Source organism: Nomascus leucogenys, chromosome 18 (assembly GCF_006542625.1).
Source record: "Nomascus leucogenys isolate Asia chromosome 18, Asia_NLE_v1, whole genome shotgun sequence".
NCBI lineage: Eukaryota > Metazoa > Chordata > Mammalia > Primates > Hylobatidae > Nomascus > Nomascus leucogenys.
Genome location: NC_044398.1, coordinates 39080306 through 39097502, shown reverse-complemented (window position 1 = coordinate 39097502; position 17197 = coordinate 39080306). Strand labels below are relative to the sequence as shown.

Sequence of the window (17197 nt, the reverse complement as noted above, 5' to 3'; positions counted from 1 at the left end):
GAATTTTATAGCTTTAGCTCTTACACTATGACCATTACCCATTTTGTGTTAATTTTTGTATATGACGTAAATTAGACGTCCAATTTTACTATTTTCCATGTGAATATCCATTTTGAGTTAATTTTCATACGTGGTGTAAGGTAGGAGTTCAACTTCATCCTTTTGCATGTGGATAACAAGTTGTCCCAGCACCATTTGTTGAAAAGACTCTTCTATCCCCTGTTGAATTGTCTTGGCACCTTTTCAAAACCAGTTGACTTAAGGATTGTTTCTGGCCTCTCAGTTCTACGACACTGATCTATATGTCTATCCTTGTGCCAGTACCACACAGTCTTGGTTTCGTAGCTTTGTAGTAAGTTTTCAAGTCAGGAAGTGTGTGTCCTGTAACTTTGGTCTTTTTCAAATTTGTTTTGGCTATTTTTGGATTCTTTGCATTTCACTCTGAATTTTAGGATTAATTTGTTACTTTCTGCAAAAAACCTAGGTGCTAAGGGCAATTCTTACATCACTTTAATAGAATCCAAACCAATTCTGCATTTCGAGGTAGTGCCAGTAATTTCAGGAGTATCTTATTGAGCTTTTGACCCATGTGGCTTTTACAAGGCAGGCATAAATAATGGAAGCCTTATCCTTGTAACTGGAAGTTGGATATCTCAGATATCCTTGAATCTAAATGTCTTTCACTGTAACAGCAATGTAATATCTGATGCAATGAAAAGTAGATCAAACTGATATAGTCGTTACGCTTGTCACTTAAGTTATCAGGACATAACATTTGTATTGTAACTTTCTGGGCTTAAATTGGATATGGTGGTTAATTGGGGTAAGAAGTAATGTATAATTTGATACCTTGAGATGGCAGTAAAACATGCCATTGGTTACAATACCTCTGTCACCTTGCTATGAAGTAGTCATTTTTTTCTCTCTTCTTAATCAGAACACTCAGACAGGACCTTGTTTCCCCTTTATCTGGTGACCTTGCCCAGAAGCATGCCTGAAATGGGTAATATATAGCAGGTTTTGGTGTGTTTAGTGTAGATCATAAATATGAGATGATTACTCAGGTGCTGATGATAGTTTTACAGTTCTTTAAAGAGAAGAGTCCTTGCGTTTTCAACCTTCTGATATTTATTTATTTATTTATGAAATGGAGTCTCACTCTGTCACCCAGACTGGAGTGCAGCGGCACAATCTCAGCTCACTGCAATTTCTGCCTTGCGGGTTCAAGCAATTCTCTTGGCTCAGCCTCCCAAGTAGCTGGGATTACAGGTGCCTGCCACGTTGCCCGGCTAATTTTTGCATTTTCAGTACAGATGGGGTTTTGCCATGTTGGCCACGCTGGTCCCAAATTCCTGACCTTAAGTGATCCACCCACCTCGGCCTCCCAAAGTGCTGGGATTACAGGTGTGAGCCACTGCGCCCAACCAGACCTTCTGATTTGTATTTACTTTGTAAACATACGGAGGGTTGGAGAAGTCCCCACAACTACACTAAGTATTCATTTCTTATTGTATTCTTTAAGTCTTTGCCCTTATATATGATGTCTTATAGCTAGATACAAATGTATGTTAAAATTTATGCTGTATTATAAAATCTTCTGTGTTATATAACTTTATAATGTTTAGCCTTAATGGTTGCAATAATATTCCATCAAATTGATAAATTGTCTGCTCATCCATTCCTGTGTTTGTTAGAGATTTGAGGAAATTTGTGTAAAGCCTATCTAGAGATTTGAAGGTGGTTCTCCCTGTGATTGTTTGCTATTCTGTCATTATCAGTGTACTTAACAAAATACCTTGGATGTTTAATACACTTGTGTATTTTTCTATCCATCAAATCTCCAGATATTATTCTAGAACTTTAGCAAGTCATGACCTACAGGGACAACATTGCCCACGCTTGCAGTGGTTAGTGAGAAGTAAGTGTCAGACATATATGTAGGTGGGATTGGTGGAAGAAAAGATTTTTAGTGCAAGGGAAACAATTGTTTGGTTTGGTTTTAAGTTGAAAATAAATTATATTTGGTTTGCATTTTCAGTGTCTTATGTTCTGGACTAGGAATGCTTGTTTATAAAGGGTTCTTTTTTTTTAATTTAAAGCCAGGCTATAGTGCAGTGGTGCTGTCACAGCTCACTGCAGCCTCAACCTCCTGGGCTATATACATCCTCCCACTTTAGCCTCCCGTTTAGCTGGGACTATAGGCATGTGCTACCACACCTGGCTAGTTTTTTCTATTTTTTTGCAGAGACAGGGTTTCACCATTGTTACCCAGGCTGGTCTTGAACTCTTGGGCTCAAGCAGTCTTCGCTCCTCAGTCTCCCAAAGTGCTGGGATTATAGGCTTGAGCCACTGTGCCTGGCCTATAAAGCGTTCTTTTTTTTTCGAGATGGGTTCTAGCTCTGTCACCAGACTGGAATGCAGCGTCTCACTGCAACCTCCACCTCCCGGGTTTAAGCCATTCGCCTGCCTCAGCCTCCCGAGTAGCTGGGACTACAGATGTGCGCCACCACACCCAGCTAATTTTTGTATTTTTTATTAGAGACGGGGTTTCACCATGTTGGCCATGATGGTCTCCATCTCTTGACCTCGTGATCTGCCCGCTTCAGCCTCCCAAAGTGCTGGGATCACAGGCATGAGCCACCGTGCTCGGCCTTAAACTAAGAGTTCTTAAACATTGTTTATTGGCAGGGTTTGGCAATATTTTCAATTTTTATTTTCTAATTTTTTGTTGTTTTGAGACAGTTGTCTCACTCTATTGCCTAGGCTGGAGTGCAGTGGCATGATCTCGGCTCACTGTAACCTCCACCTCCCAGGTTCAAGCAATTCTCGTGCCTCACCCTCCTGAGTAGCTGGGACTACAGGCATGCACCACCACACCCAGCTAATTTTTGGATTTTTGGTAGAGACAGGGTTTCACTATATTGGCCAGGCTGGTCTCGAACTCCTGACCTCAAGTGATCTGCACACCTCGGCCTTCCAAAGTGTTGAGATTACAGGTGTGAGTGGCTGCTCCCAGCCAGAATTTGGAAATTCTTTACTTAAATATCACATTGAACTCTGAGTGGCTTGTTTTATTAAGGAAAAGAGTTAAATTTGACATCGTATTAAGATTAATATTTTGCAGTTATGTTTATTTTGAGGCTGTTGATATTTATCTCCTTAAAACCTTTCTTTGATTAATTCTGTAAGTAAAGGATTTTGTAACCCAAACTACCTTACAACAAGAGGAGTTCATGTCAACAGTCATTGTGAATCCATGGTACTGTAATTACCTACATTCTGGTCTCTAGCACGAGAGGTAAGGTGCCCAGAAGCCCATCCTGGTGTGTGAGCACCTCTACTGGAATGGAAGTAAGGAGTATTACCTAAGCTTTTATTATTTTTTCAGAAACCAGCAAAGATCACAGAGACCAATCTGTTAATTTGTTATTTATAATTATATATTTAGGTGTTACTGAGTTGAAATTGCTGTTATTTAGTGTTTTCTGCAACTTCAGGGCTAATATTGGTCTTCCTCACTGCCAGCTGCTGGAAATGCTACAAACAGAATCTGTGTTTTATGGCCCTCCTGTGTGGTGTTTCACAAAATTAAATTCAAACACTTCTGTAATTTATATTCTAAATGAATCAATATACTTACTCCTGGCATTTTTCACTGGAAAGTTGAACAAAATGTTCTATATGTTATAAAAGGCCTCTATCAATGCATCTTGGAGGAATTTTTAAATACTTCTCACTTTTTTTTTTTTTTGAGACAGAGTCTCCCTCTGTCACTCAGGCTGGAGTGGAGTGGCATGATCTCGGCCCACTGCAACCTCTGCCTCCCAGGTTCAAGCAATTTTCCTGCCTCAGCCTCCCGAGTAGCTGGAATTACAGGCACCCGCCACCACACCAGGCTAATTTTTGTATTTTTAGTAGAGACAGGGTTTCACCATATTGGTCAGGCTGGTCTCGAACTCCTGACCTCAGGTGATCCACCCACCTTGGCCTCCCAAAGTGCTGGGATTACAGGCATGAGCCACCGTGCCCAGCCAAATACTCCTCTTTTACAACACCTGTGGCACTGTTTCATTTCACTTGTAGTGTGTTAACTTGTGAAATTTACATTAAAGCTGTAGTAACTGAAGAAGGGCATGGGGGACGTATTTTTAAGGGGGTTTCTTCTGTTTCTGCAATGTTGGCTTCTATTTGTGGACTTGGATGTTTGTTTTATATTTATTCATTAGACTATACATATATATTTTTATGTACTTTTTGAATATTCACAATAAGTATAAAATGTTAATATAAAGAGCTTTAAATCTGCAATTGATTTATGTAGAAAACTTCTTAAGAAAATGGACTAATTGTTGAAAGGAAGCCTAAGGATTTTAGTGACTATTTCATCTTCCTTTCCATGTTGAGTTTTATGTCTGGAATTGAAAAGATAGAAATGTATATGCCTTTTGTTTCATCCTTCCGTTGGTTTTTCCATGAAGGCTGTCATAAATAACAAAATGAAGTGGTTTTGGTTTTGCTTTTGTTTTTTGCATCTGTGGCTGGTAAAGGTAGAGAGTGAGAGATAGGAGTACAGGAATGAGAGGACATTTAAAAGTAAAAAATGAAAAACCTAGACTTTAGAATGATTTTGTTGCTGTGATGAGGCTAGTAATATATTTCTCTTTGTAAGCCACAATTTAAATATACATATATAGCATAAAGTCTTTACTTCAAATCATGCATACAAAATAGATTATTGCAACTTAGAAATTGTGCATCTTTTGTCTTCGCTGTAGTTATTAAAATATTGACTTCACATTCTCCTATCAGCTCTTATCCTATGACTTGTCAGAGAAAGACTGTTTAAAGCCTCTATCACTGTAAATAAGAGTGTGTAATTCTGTTAGTATTGAACTTGCATTTTTATTTATGTGCTACTTAATTTAAAAGGTAAATGGGACATCATATTGAGTTTTGAATGATGCAAATTAAGTTGATCATGTTATTATATCTATCTTTTTCTTCAGAACTCTTTCTGTCATTTAAATTTTTTTTACTTTTTTTTTTTTCCAAGAGCACAAATCCACTTTTATTTATTTACTTTTCATTAATTTAAATGCTTCAGGGGTACAGCATCACACAGATTCTGTGTCCAGTGGCCTTAGCAGGAAGATTGCTTCAGAATTTGGCGTGAACTATGCCACTGTTTCCCTGGGACCAAGTTACCTTTCCCTAGATTACTCTGGTTTTGTTTGTTTTGCCACCAGGAGTCACTTTGTTGTTCTTTGTTTTGTGTATATAAGCACATCTTATGCCCGAATAGAATTCTGTTTCATTTTGGGCATAAACACCTTCAATTTTAAAAAGAGCTGTGTGCTGTCTTTGGTTCTGGAGACCCCACTTATACTCAGCAAAAATGGCCTTGGACCACAGCCTTCCAGACATACTGCCTTTTAGTATTCCTGTTCCCAGCAGGCCTCCACAGGCTCCAAGTTGGCAGAAAGAGAAAGGCCACTTAAAATTTTAAAAACAGTTACAACATAATTCATTGTCTCCAAAATTGAGGCATGTATTATTATACCTGTGTTTAGCTAAAATAACAGCTTTTGAACTTGTGATTATGGAAAACTTTAAAAATGATAATGTATTGGCAGAGCATCAGTAGAAACTCAGAAAAAAAGAACATAAACTTGTATTAAAATAGATTACAAAAAGTTATTTCACATATGCAAAGTAATGGCTGGAAGAAATTAAGTTTTGATTTATGCCTTTATTATGTAATAAAAAGTTAAAATATATGTTGAAATTATTAGGCAAAAATCATAGGACAAATCAGCTATGATTCAATAACGTAAAACACAATAGTTGTATGTTTATGCATCACTTGAGCATCAATGCATTCATGCATACGTGGTATACTGTGGACATCCTAGCTTTCTGAGGTGTGGCATGCTATTATGAGTAGCTTATCTCATGGTAATTTTAACTGTATCAAATATACTCAGTATTTTTGTGTATTAAAAATTTTAGAACAAAAATATTGTTAGAGGATTTTTCTTTCTTCTCTCTTCATTCCTCCTATCCCCACCCCTTTATCCCCAGACTGTCTATAAACATTTCATGGAGGATTAGTGCTTTTTAGAATAGTTTGGGAAAACCTGACCTAAGGCAGTAAATTGTTATAACTACCGTTTTAAATCACAACAGATTTCGTTATTCGGTAACTGAAGGAATGTGGCCTCCTTCCATGATAGCCTTTTGGTGGTCATTTTTTGTTTTGTTTTGGTTTGGTTTTTTGATAACACTGAAGTAAGTTTCTGAATGTATATAAACACATTACTTAGCTTGATTTAACATTCTTCATAGATAATCTGTTTTCTGGGATTTTCTTCAAAGCTTAAAAAATATCAAGTGTCTTTGTTGTATTTGTCACAAAGAGCCTGTACCAAACTCCTAATCAAATGAAAGCAGCCTTGAATGTTTCATAAGACTACAGCTAATGTCTTTATCTCTCTAGTTTTCGAACCTCTGATTTGGAGTTCAGTGGAAATTTAACCTTTTCGGACCTCTTCCCTTGGTGACTCAGTCTCTGGAATCATAAGGTCTGCATTACTTTACAGCTCAATGTAATTCATGAGAACTATAGGAGCCAAAAGGGAGCTAATCAGAGTCACTAAAATATTGAAACAGATCAATTGTGACTTTTAGATTTGGATGGAATATGTGGAATTTCTCTCCCTGGTTTGGTTAATGAGTGCTTTTGAATTGGGACATATGTTGAGGGTCTCATATTTATGATTTCTAAATAGTGCATATCCCAAAGGACAGATTACTCCAATTGGAACTAGGCACTTTGCTTTTATAAACTTGATGAGTTACCATGGAATATCAGTCTTAATTGAGCCCTCTATGCATTAGATCACTGATGAAGTTAGAGTTGTTATTTTGTGTTTGCAAAACACTATCTGGATTGTATTTATTTATGTGGTGGACAAAGAGGTTAGAAGTTATAGATACTCAAAAGTGAAAATTCATTCAGTAGACTTTCTCCTATATTGTAATAATGAAATTAAGCTAGTACTTAGTTTGTCCTATAACTCTAACCCTTCATTTGAGTCAAATAGCAGTAGAAGTTATTCCTTTTAAATGTTGCTGCAGTGTTGATTTCATTATCCAAAAATCTACTGTTAGAGGAGTGAAAATAATTCTGTGTTTTAATCTTGCCCATGATTTATATCTCTCTTTATCAGCTAGCTGTGAAGTGTTTTGGGTTTTGTTTTGTTTTGTTTATATTTTTTTAACACAGTTAAACATGATGCCTTGATTTATAATTCCTGTTAATTTGCATTTATTCTTCTTATGTTCCTACTCATCAAAATAAATTCTGTAGGCCTTTTGAGTATGCTTTGAACACTTTTATCTACATGTAACATTTCATATTTAACCCTGGAAGGACTATTGTAGTATTTTTATCTGAAGGTAAAAATAATGAGTAAATAAAAACAGAACGTTAGATCTGTTTTTCAAATTTATGTACTGTTTCAGTGTGTAGCCTATTTAAGCAAGCGGTAAACTTGCTCATCAAAGACTAAATAGGTCCATTGGTCCTTTTATATGAGGGGGTGCTGTTAGTGCTATGGTTTACCAAAGACTGAGCCAATGGTCTTTCTCCTTATTTTACTATTAGTACTAGTAGAGAAAAATACTCATCCTCGATTTATTGTAATGATAATGACAGGTAATGATTAACTAGAAGAGTCTGTCAGATTCTAAGCTGGCTAAATAATTTTTCTTTATAGTGTGTTAACGAAGTTTTAGTAAGCTGAGTGACATAGTGCCTTGTCACTGCAAATGCTCTTTGATTACATGAAAAGTGTTATAAAAAGACATTTTCTGCAGCAAGGGCCATTTCCAGCATAATGAAATATGGAATATTTTCAAATGAACTCCAAAGTGATATGTGTTGAGGTCTTGCTCTTGGTCTAATCTGCCTCAGTCCTGAGAAGTCTAGCTCTAAGATAAACAAAGGGCATCTTCCACTGGGAGTGCAATGTTGGAACTGCTCACTGCCTTAAGTAACCATATGCATAGCCTCTTTCCTGATAGTTGGCTACTGTCTCCCTTTGTAATCCTTTCCTTCTTCCATGCCTGCTGCTTAAGTTGCAGACTATTCCAGCGTCACTTCTCTTGGACACTTCTATCTGTTGCAGGCATAGGCCTGTCTCATCCCAGACTCACCCCTTCTACAAGATCCTCCCTGTAAATATCTCCCTTGTGTTTGCTGGATCATCTTATTTGGTTATCTTTGGCGATGGAGGTGGTAGTGCTTATTACTGAGAGTTTTCTATGTACCAACTATAGTGTCAGCAGTATGCTTTATCTGATTTAATTCTAACAACCACCTCATGAGTTAGATGCTATTAATATTTCTGTTTTACAAATGAAGAATGGAAAACCAAGGTTTAGGGAGTTTAAGTAACTAAGTGACATCTCATCTTTATCTATGGACTGTGGCACATGCCATCAGAGTTGGTCTTTGACATAGCACCTAGGAAAGAAGCTGAATCAGATTAAACATACTACCCAAACATTAGGTTAATTGAAAGTGGCTAGGGAAAGGGGAAGATTCGTCATAAAAACTAATTGAGTAAAGCTAGGGAGGCCCAATAAGTTCAAAGATTTGAATTCAAGGTAGAAAGAAGAAGAAAACCCTCTAGCAAAAGGTGGCCTTAATGGCCCATAGCCTTAGATCTGGCATCATTTAGAACCACATGGCTGGGCATGTGGCTCATGCCTGTAATCCCAATACTTTGGGAGGCTGAGGCGGACAGATCACTTGAGGTCAGGAGTTTGAGACCAGCCTGACCAACATGGTGAAACCCTGTTTCTACTGGAAAAAAAAAAAAAAAAAAAAAAAAAAAAGAAGCAGCAGCATCACAGCCTCAGGGAAAGCACCTACCAGCTTCCAACAGTCTTCGTTCCTTTGAATCCTTTGCCATCTGGTTATATTCCTTCTTCCCGTTCTTGTTATCTGCCCATCTTTGACACCTCTTTTCCTCTCTCCTGTTACTTGGCATCACCTCGGGCAGCTTCGATTCAGTTGATATTCATGTTGATGAACCATTTGCTAGTCAAACCCAAGTCTGTGTGTGACACCTTCTACTTTATTAACCCATGTGACCACAAATGACCAGAGCTTGGACCTGATTATCCCCTGGGCCAGCTCCTTCTCTAAAGTCATGAGCTCAGAATTCTTCTCCCACCTCAGCCTCCTAGTTTTCTACTCCCTTATTCCTACTGTGCTTTCTGTTTTTTGAGTCTCCACTGCTTTCATCCCTTTTCTTCTGGTCCACTGTGTCCCAGGTTGTATTACGCAAATATTAACACTTCGTAAGTAAAGGGTTAATGGTTAAGGTGGGGGAATGTACTGCATATTATATCCTCCTTCTGGGAATAGCTCTGAGGAGTCTTACAGTAAAGTAACACGCTTAGCTTGATTTAATTAAACCTTTTTTTTTTCAAACTTATTTATAAACAGCTTCCATGTAACAGCTTTTGACTTCCTTTGTAGCAAGTATTCCATGGAGCACACTTTGCAGAGCACAGTTGTAATGGGGAAGGAAAGGAAGGAGGAAGAAATAAAGGGCGAGAGGAGACAGGGAAGGAGGGAGAGAGGGAATAACAAATCTTACTGATAGGCCTTGCTAAGAGTTCATGTTATTCATTCTTAACTAGGCCTTTGTTTCCTGTTGCCATCTTTTATATATTTCCTCATTACTCTAGGATTCCAAACCTTTTCATTGTTTTCTAACATTTACTGACATTCCACTATCAGTCTGCTCCTACTTAATACCTCTTGGAGAGATTTGAGGACATCTAAAAGGTAAATTCTTTCAGTTTCTTCATTTTAAGGGTTTCAACATATGTCATGCTGCTTTCTTGTTATCTCAAAGGAAAAGCTAGTCTTATTCCATTCCTCAAGGGCAGCATGTCCAGAACAATTATACTTTAGGATGCATATGTCACTGTTTCTTTTCTGGCCTTGACCCTCATTCCCTGCTGCCTGGTTAGTGCTTGCTTGACTTTTAGTGTTCAGCATGACTATCACTTCTGCAATTGACTTTATTTATTTATTTGTTTATTTTTGAGATGTTGTCTTGGTCTGTCGCCCAGGTTGGAGTACAGTGGCATGATCTTGGCTCACTGCAACCTCCGCCTCCTGGGTTCAAGGGATTCTCCTGCCTCCACCTCCTGCGTAGCTGGGATTACAGGCGCGCACCACCTTGCCTGGCTAATTTTTGTATTTTTAGTAGAGATGGGGTTTCACCATGTTGGCCAGGCTGGTCTCAAATCCCTGACCTTAGGTGATTCGCCCACATTGGGCCTCCCAAAGTGCTGGGATTACAGGCATGAGCTATCGTGCCTGACCTAGACTTTCTTTTTTTAGAGCAGTTTTAGATTCATAGCAAAATACACAGATTTCTCATATATCCCCCACTCCCAGGCATGCACACCCTCCCCTGTTATCAACATCCCCCACCAGAGTGGTGCATTTGCTACAATTGATGAACCTACCTTGACGCATCATTACCACTCACAGTTCTGTAATTGATGTTTTATAGTCATCTTCTATAAGCTTCCTCGTATGAGGCTGTGATTTGCTCTTTGTTATGTTCCTAGCACTTAACGTAGTGAGAACTTTCAATACCACTTAATGCAGGTTATATGCAAATCTTTTTTCTTCTGCTCTTTCTCTCTGCCATCGTCTAATTGACTATTGGATTTATTCACCTGGATATTCCACAAGTACCTAAAACTAGCCTTGTCACCACTCTTCCAAATTCTGTCAGTGAATGTTTCCACCATTTGTCTATTCATTCACTCAAGCCAGAACTTGTTAATCATTTTAACTGCCCTATTCTGCCTCAGCCACCTTTTGTGATGATCTGCCATTTCTTCATCTTACAGTATGATGTCATAATTTTACTTCCTAAATACTTCTTGAGTCTTGCCTTTATTTCTGTTACATTTGTCTCCACCATACCATCGTCGTGACTCAGCTAGTATATTGTAACAGTCACCTAGCCGACCCCTGTGTGCAGTTGATCCCTTCAAACCCATCCTTCATGCTGCTTACACACAGTGAGCTGTCTGAAGCATAGATCTTAAAACCTTCCATGGCATTTCATCTCTTTTCAACTCTTGGTGATATTTATGGTATTCCATGACCTTGCCTCTGCCCACCTCTCCGGCATCATTTCATGCCACTTTTCCTGCTCCAAACCTGATGGTCTAATGACTCTAAATTACTTGTGGTTCTCTGTCATGGTGTTTGCTTGCTTCTTAATCCAGCCTTCAAGACTCAGCTCAGTTTTTATCTTCTCTGAGTATCCTTTTTTGTCCTCTCAGCCTCTACTAAAAACTCCTCTGGGTGCCCACAGTAGTACCTGTGCACGCCTCCATATGCTTGTTACATTAGGCATCATATAGCCACGAAATGTCTGAATATTCATGAGGCCCAATTTTTCCAGGGCATCTTAGTATTTTCTAGCTCATGGCTAATGCACAGTTAATGTTTCTTGAACTGAGTTCAGGATATTCAGGGAGAGTAGTCCAGCACAAAAATGTGGGCCTTGAACCACAATCACTTGCTGAGAGATTTAGGAATTATTTGTGTAAGGGGATAGTTGACCATTTGCGACTGGTGATTGGTAGAGAGAAAAGGTAAGGCCAGTATGCATAACTTTTACTATAGTCTTTTTTGTTTATTTTTTTTCCAGAGACGGGGCTTTGCTCTGTCCTCCAGGCTGGAGTGCAGTGCCATAATCATGGCTCATCGTAACTTCAAATTCCTAGGCTTAAGCAAGATCCTCCTACCTCCGCTTCCAGAGTAGCTGGGACTACAGGTCCACACCACCACACCTAAGTAAAATTTTTTTTGGCCAAGCATGGTGGCTCACGCCTGTAATCCCAGCACTTCGGGAGGCTGAGGCAAGCAGATCACGAGGTCAAGAGATCGAGACCATCCTGACGAACATGGTGAAACCCCGTCTGTACTAAAAATACAAAAATTAGCTGGGCGTGGTGGCATGTAAGTTGCAGCTTCTCTGGAGGCTGAGGCAGGAGAATCACTTGAACCTGGGAGGCGGAGGTTGCAGTGAGCCGAGATCGCGCCATTGCACTGCAGTCTGGCGACAGAGTGAGACTTCGTCTCAAAAAAGAAATTTTTTTTTTTTGTAGAGACTGAGTCTCACTACGTTGCCCAAGCTGGTCTTAAACTCTTGCCCTTAAGCGATCCTCCCGCTTTGGCCTCCTAGAGTGCTGAGATTACAGGCATGAACCACACTGTGCCCAGGCTTTATAGTTGTTGTGTAGTATTTTTACCCTAAAAAGTAGTAAGTTTCTAGAGGACAGACACCTTGTATTGTTTGTCTTGGTGTTTATTTTTCACAGTGCTCAATCTAATGTCCTGGACAGAGTGGGTGTTCAATATGTATTTGGACTAAGTAGCAATACATGACTAGAATTCAGTAGAAGGGAGAGGCTCTTCTCTTTCTTGGATTTCTGAGTTCCGTAAGTTCATACCTCAGGGGCCCATTTACCTCTTTAATTCCCTGCATGCAAAAGGAGGATGAATGCCCTAGATGATAGATTGAACCTGACCTCTTAATGTTTTATGTGATATAACTACGTGCCACATCGGTCCTCATATGCCTTCATTTTTATATAGGCTATAAAACCAAAATTACTTCAAGAGGAATATTTGACCATTTTCATCCTTCTTTTAAAATGAATTGGGGTTACCAAAAGTAGCCTGATGCAGTTGAATAAAATTAGGTGTATTTTAAAACCTCTAAACAAAAAGCTACAGATTTAATCATCTGTAGTTGTATCTACGTAGGTCTGAAAACCCCTGAATCTTCTTTCGGTTGCCCTAGTGACTATTTCATTGGAGTGGTGTAGCAAGAAAGACCACATCTGTGGAGTCCAAACACTAGCTACTATCCACATATGGCTATTTAAATAGAAATTAATTACAATGAAATAAAATTTAAAATTCAGTTCTTCAGTCACAGTAGCCACATTTCAAATGCCACATGTGGCTGGTGGCTGCCATCCTGGACAGCACAGATATAGAACATTTTAATCACTGCAGAAAGTTAGACTGGATAGCAGTGTACTAGGTCATCCCTAAGGATCCTTCTGCATCTGACACCTGCTCACAGGGACTTCTGAGATTTCTCAACATTGTTTGACTGCATTTTGAATTTTTTTAGATTGGGTATTACTTCAAATAATTGAGCTGTTGAGTAGAACTTGTCCATTTTTAATAAAGATCTTTTCATTGTAATAGCATTTGTTTTAACTACTAATGTATTTGCATTTTTATTCTTTCTCCAAAGAGTGCGCTTCCAGAGTGTCCTCAAGCCTCTTAGGAAAATTAGTTTTGTTTCATCCTTAATAAGAGTGAAGTTCAGACTATAATATTATTATTTCATACTGGATAATTTAATAATTAAATTAAGAATTAAGCACTATAATATGTATGTATGCACGTCACTTGATTTACATGGCACATTTTATAATAGCGCTGTGAGTGTGCTAAGCTGTCATTGAACTACCGTAAAAATTACTTAAGTCTGGGCGTGGTGGTTCATGCTTGTAATTCTAGCACTTTGGGAGGCTGAGGTGGGGTGATCGCTTGAGCCCAGGAGTTCAAGACCAGCCTGGGCAAGATGGTGAGACCCCATCGCTACAAAAATTTTTTTAAACATTAGCTGGGTGTGGTAGCATGCATCTGTAGTCCCAGCTACTTGGGAGGCCGAGGCAGGAGGATCCCTTGAGCCCAAGAGTTCAAGGCGGCAGTGAGCTATGATCACACCAGTGTACTCCAGCCTGGGTGACAAAGTGAGACCCCCATCTCTTAAAAATATATATTACTGAAAAATAAGTATTTTTCAGGGTACTTCTTAGAGTTGAAAAAACCTGCTAATTATTTAAAAGTATAAACTATAATAAAAGATTGAAGTTATTGCTCACCTGTATTTCTTAGACAAATTACATCCATTTTACTTCTAGGGCTAGAAAACTTATATCACCATTAGCTGTTTCTCTGAAATTTTGTCATGTTGAGTTTGATTGCCTGTCTATAAAGATGGATAATAATGTGACTGTATGGTATTGAAAGTATCCATTGGCTTGGACATAATAGCAATGTGGTTTGGTGGTGTTTACAAAAGTGATTGATGGATATGGCCATGTAGTCGTACAGTAATAGAAGTGAGAAATAGCAAAGACCTGTCAGAGCGTCTTGTGCCAGTGTGGGTTTATTTCCTAAGAAATAATCATTTACCATAATAGTACTGAGAAGTAAATTCTTTGGAGGCATAGGATAATGAGGGTGTATTATTATGTTTTGTCTTTTCTAAAGTAAGAATTCTGCTGTTTATTATTAGCATGAAAATAGATAGTGATTGTGCAGTAAGTACTGTTTAAAGAAGAACTTCCTTCATGTTTTATAAACCTACACAATTCTATTCTTCATGTTTAATGAAGTTTGTATAGGAAAATAGTGTGACTGTTTTTGATTAGAGGCATATTTTGTTTCAAGAATTGGATGAAGATCTTCTTCCTAAACTGATTGTGTTCCCAGACTAGTTGTTAATTATTTGGAATTAGGAGTCATGATGGTGAAATTTCCACCACATCCAGAAAGTCTGTGAATTTTAAACCTCTGATGGCTTGTTTTCTGAAGTGAAAAACTAATGCAGAGTTCTGTCACTAGAAACACAGCAGTGCTTAGGAGAGATTGGAAGTAGGGTTGTGGTGAGAATTGGCAGGAGGACTCTCTCCCTTCATTCCTCCTCCTTCGTTCTGCACTGGCTGATAAGAGCTGGGCCATAGGAGTGGAGACTGAGAATGAAAGGAGGTTTCATTGCTTAGCGCTTCTTTTCCTCTTTTACCCCTTCTGCTGGCAATCCTTGATGGGGAGGAAACAAAGTGTCTGTATAGCAGCCCGATTATTTCATATTAAGCAACTGTCAAATTAATGTAAGGACAACTGCAGGTTATTTCCAGTGTGAATTACAGAGTGCTTTAAAAACTCAGTATATTTCATTTATCTATCGTTAGGGCAAATCATTTCAAATGCTTATAATGAGCTGTGATTTTTATCAGCATTTCCCAGATTTGAGTCATAAACACTGAAAATTCATAGGGAGACTCTTAATAGCTTTTTGAAGAGGAAAACCAAATCAAACCAAAAGAAAGTAGAGGGGCAAGGTGATCCTCAGCACAGCCATTTGTATGTGTCACCACTGCTCACCCCTGGACTCAGCCTTTCACACCACCTTGCCCTCTGCTACCACACTGATTTTGTACCTCTCCATGCACAGTCTTATTTAGGTCCATGAACTAGTTAGCTGCTAATTGGCGAAATATGCCTTCTTAAATATGAGCATGTTAGCCTGGCTATTTCCTGAAAACCAGTTGGAGTTTATTAAAAATGGAGACCGTTTTTACTGAAGCCATAATTGTCATGGGTGATACACATGAGAGATCACCCTGTGGCTGGCCTGTCAGACTTTCATGAGCCTTCAGAAATTAAGGGGAATGAGTGAGTTTGTTTTCTTGTAAGCTGTCACATTCTTCTCTTCAAAGTGTCAGCCTGAGTCGTGCACAGACAAATGTTAGAAACTTTCACCTTCTCCAGTTGATTTTTTTACCCTTGCATAATTGAGTAGTATGATTGTTTTTCCTCCAATATTTAATGTTTTTGTACTTCTAATTTTTGAAATATGAGATGTGTTTTAGACTTGGGAAAACTTAGAGGTAGTTCCAGTATAGAAAGCTTAGCCTATAGACAGTTTAATCAACTTACCTAAACAAAACTATAATATTTTTGCTAAGTAATAGAGATTCTGAAAGGCAATGGAGAGGAGGAGGATGAGCTTTGTAAAATCAGCTAATTCAGATAGAAAGTGTCAGTTAATTTAACATATTTTTATTGACAGTTTTAGATATGAACACCACTGTTGTAGGAATGGTGAATCAATCATAAATCTTGTCTTAAAGGAGCTTCTAGTAAGGGCTAGAAGGCACGTTCATAAATAACAACAGAAAGCAGAAAGTCTTAAGTGTCTTGTGAAAAAAAGTTCAAATAAATTACAAGAGGGAGAATTACTTTTTAGCTGGAGAGTAAGTTTGGATAGACTTGAAGCAAACTGTTGTTTGCGCAAGATCAGAAAGTTGGATAAGTTTTGGAGTTCAGAAGGAAAGATATTCCAGGATCGTATCTGTAGCAGCACAAACAGATGCTATAGAAAAATGAATTTCTGAGTTTCTAGTATGTAGGCTGCACAGAAGGTAGAGTTTGTGTGTGTATATGTTATATATGTGCTGAATGAGGGAGAATGGCGTGAACCCGGGAGGCGGAGCTTGCAGTGAGCCAATATTGCGCCACTGCACTCCAGCCTGGGCGACAGAGCGAGACTCCGTCTCAAAAAAAAAAAAAAAAAAAAAAAAATCTAGGGTAAGGGAGATTGACTATTAGTTCAAGGGATTTGTTCTGTATTGAAAAGGCAGCAGAAAGCCACTGAAAGGTTTGAAGTGGAGCAGAAGCACATGATAGTCTACTTGGGCAGAAACCGAAGGTGGGCTATCAGCAGGGTAGCAATTAGATTATTGTAGTAATCTTGATGAGACTGGATGAGGGGCTGAGGGTAGTTTAGTAGTGATTAAGATGAGATAATAAATATGCGAGATCCTGCTGGATCAATCAATATAGGACTTGGCAGTTAATTGATATGGGGGTGATAAAAGAAGAAGGAGGCTCCAGAAAGTTTGTGAATTACTGGCACATTAGATATTAATACTTTTTATATGGAGCTTTAGAATTCATAAAACACTACTATATCTCTGAAAGCTTTCGTAACTCTGTAAGTTAAAGTTATAGTAGAATTATCCTTACTATGGATGAGGAAATAAAGAATTTAGGGATTTTTCTATGGTTAATATGAGAGTAAATGCAGATCTAGGCCTATAACTAGTCTTCCAGTTTCTTGGCCAGTATTTCTTTTATACCCTTCCTTGTGAACCTGGGAAGAAGAGCTCTGGCATCTAGTCCCAATGTCTCTCTTTTTTTTTTTTTTTTTTTTTGAGACAGAGCCTTGCTCTGTCACCCAGGCTGGAGGTGCAGTGGCATGCTCTCGGCTCACTG

The 17197-nt window shown here is 38.6% G+C and overlaps 1 protein-coding gene and 1 pseudogene across 4 annotated transcripts in view; one reads left to right on the top strand and one right to left on the bottom strand.

Moving 5' to 3' along the window:
* Nucleotides 1-17197, top strand: part of PARG (poly(ADP-ribose) glycohydrolase) — a 136203-nt gene that overhangs the window by 27969 nt on the left and 91037 nt on the right. The window lies entirely within an intron of this gene.
* Nucleotides 5101-5438, bottom strand: LOC100586568 (annotated as a pseudogene).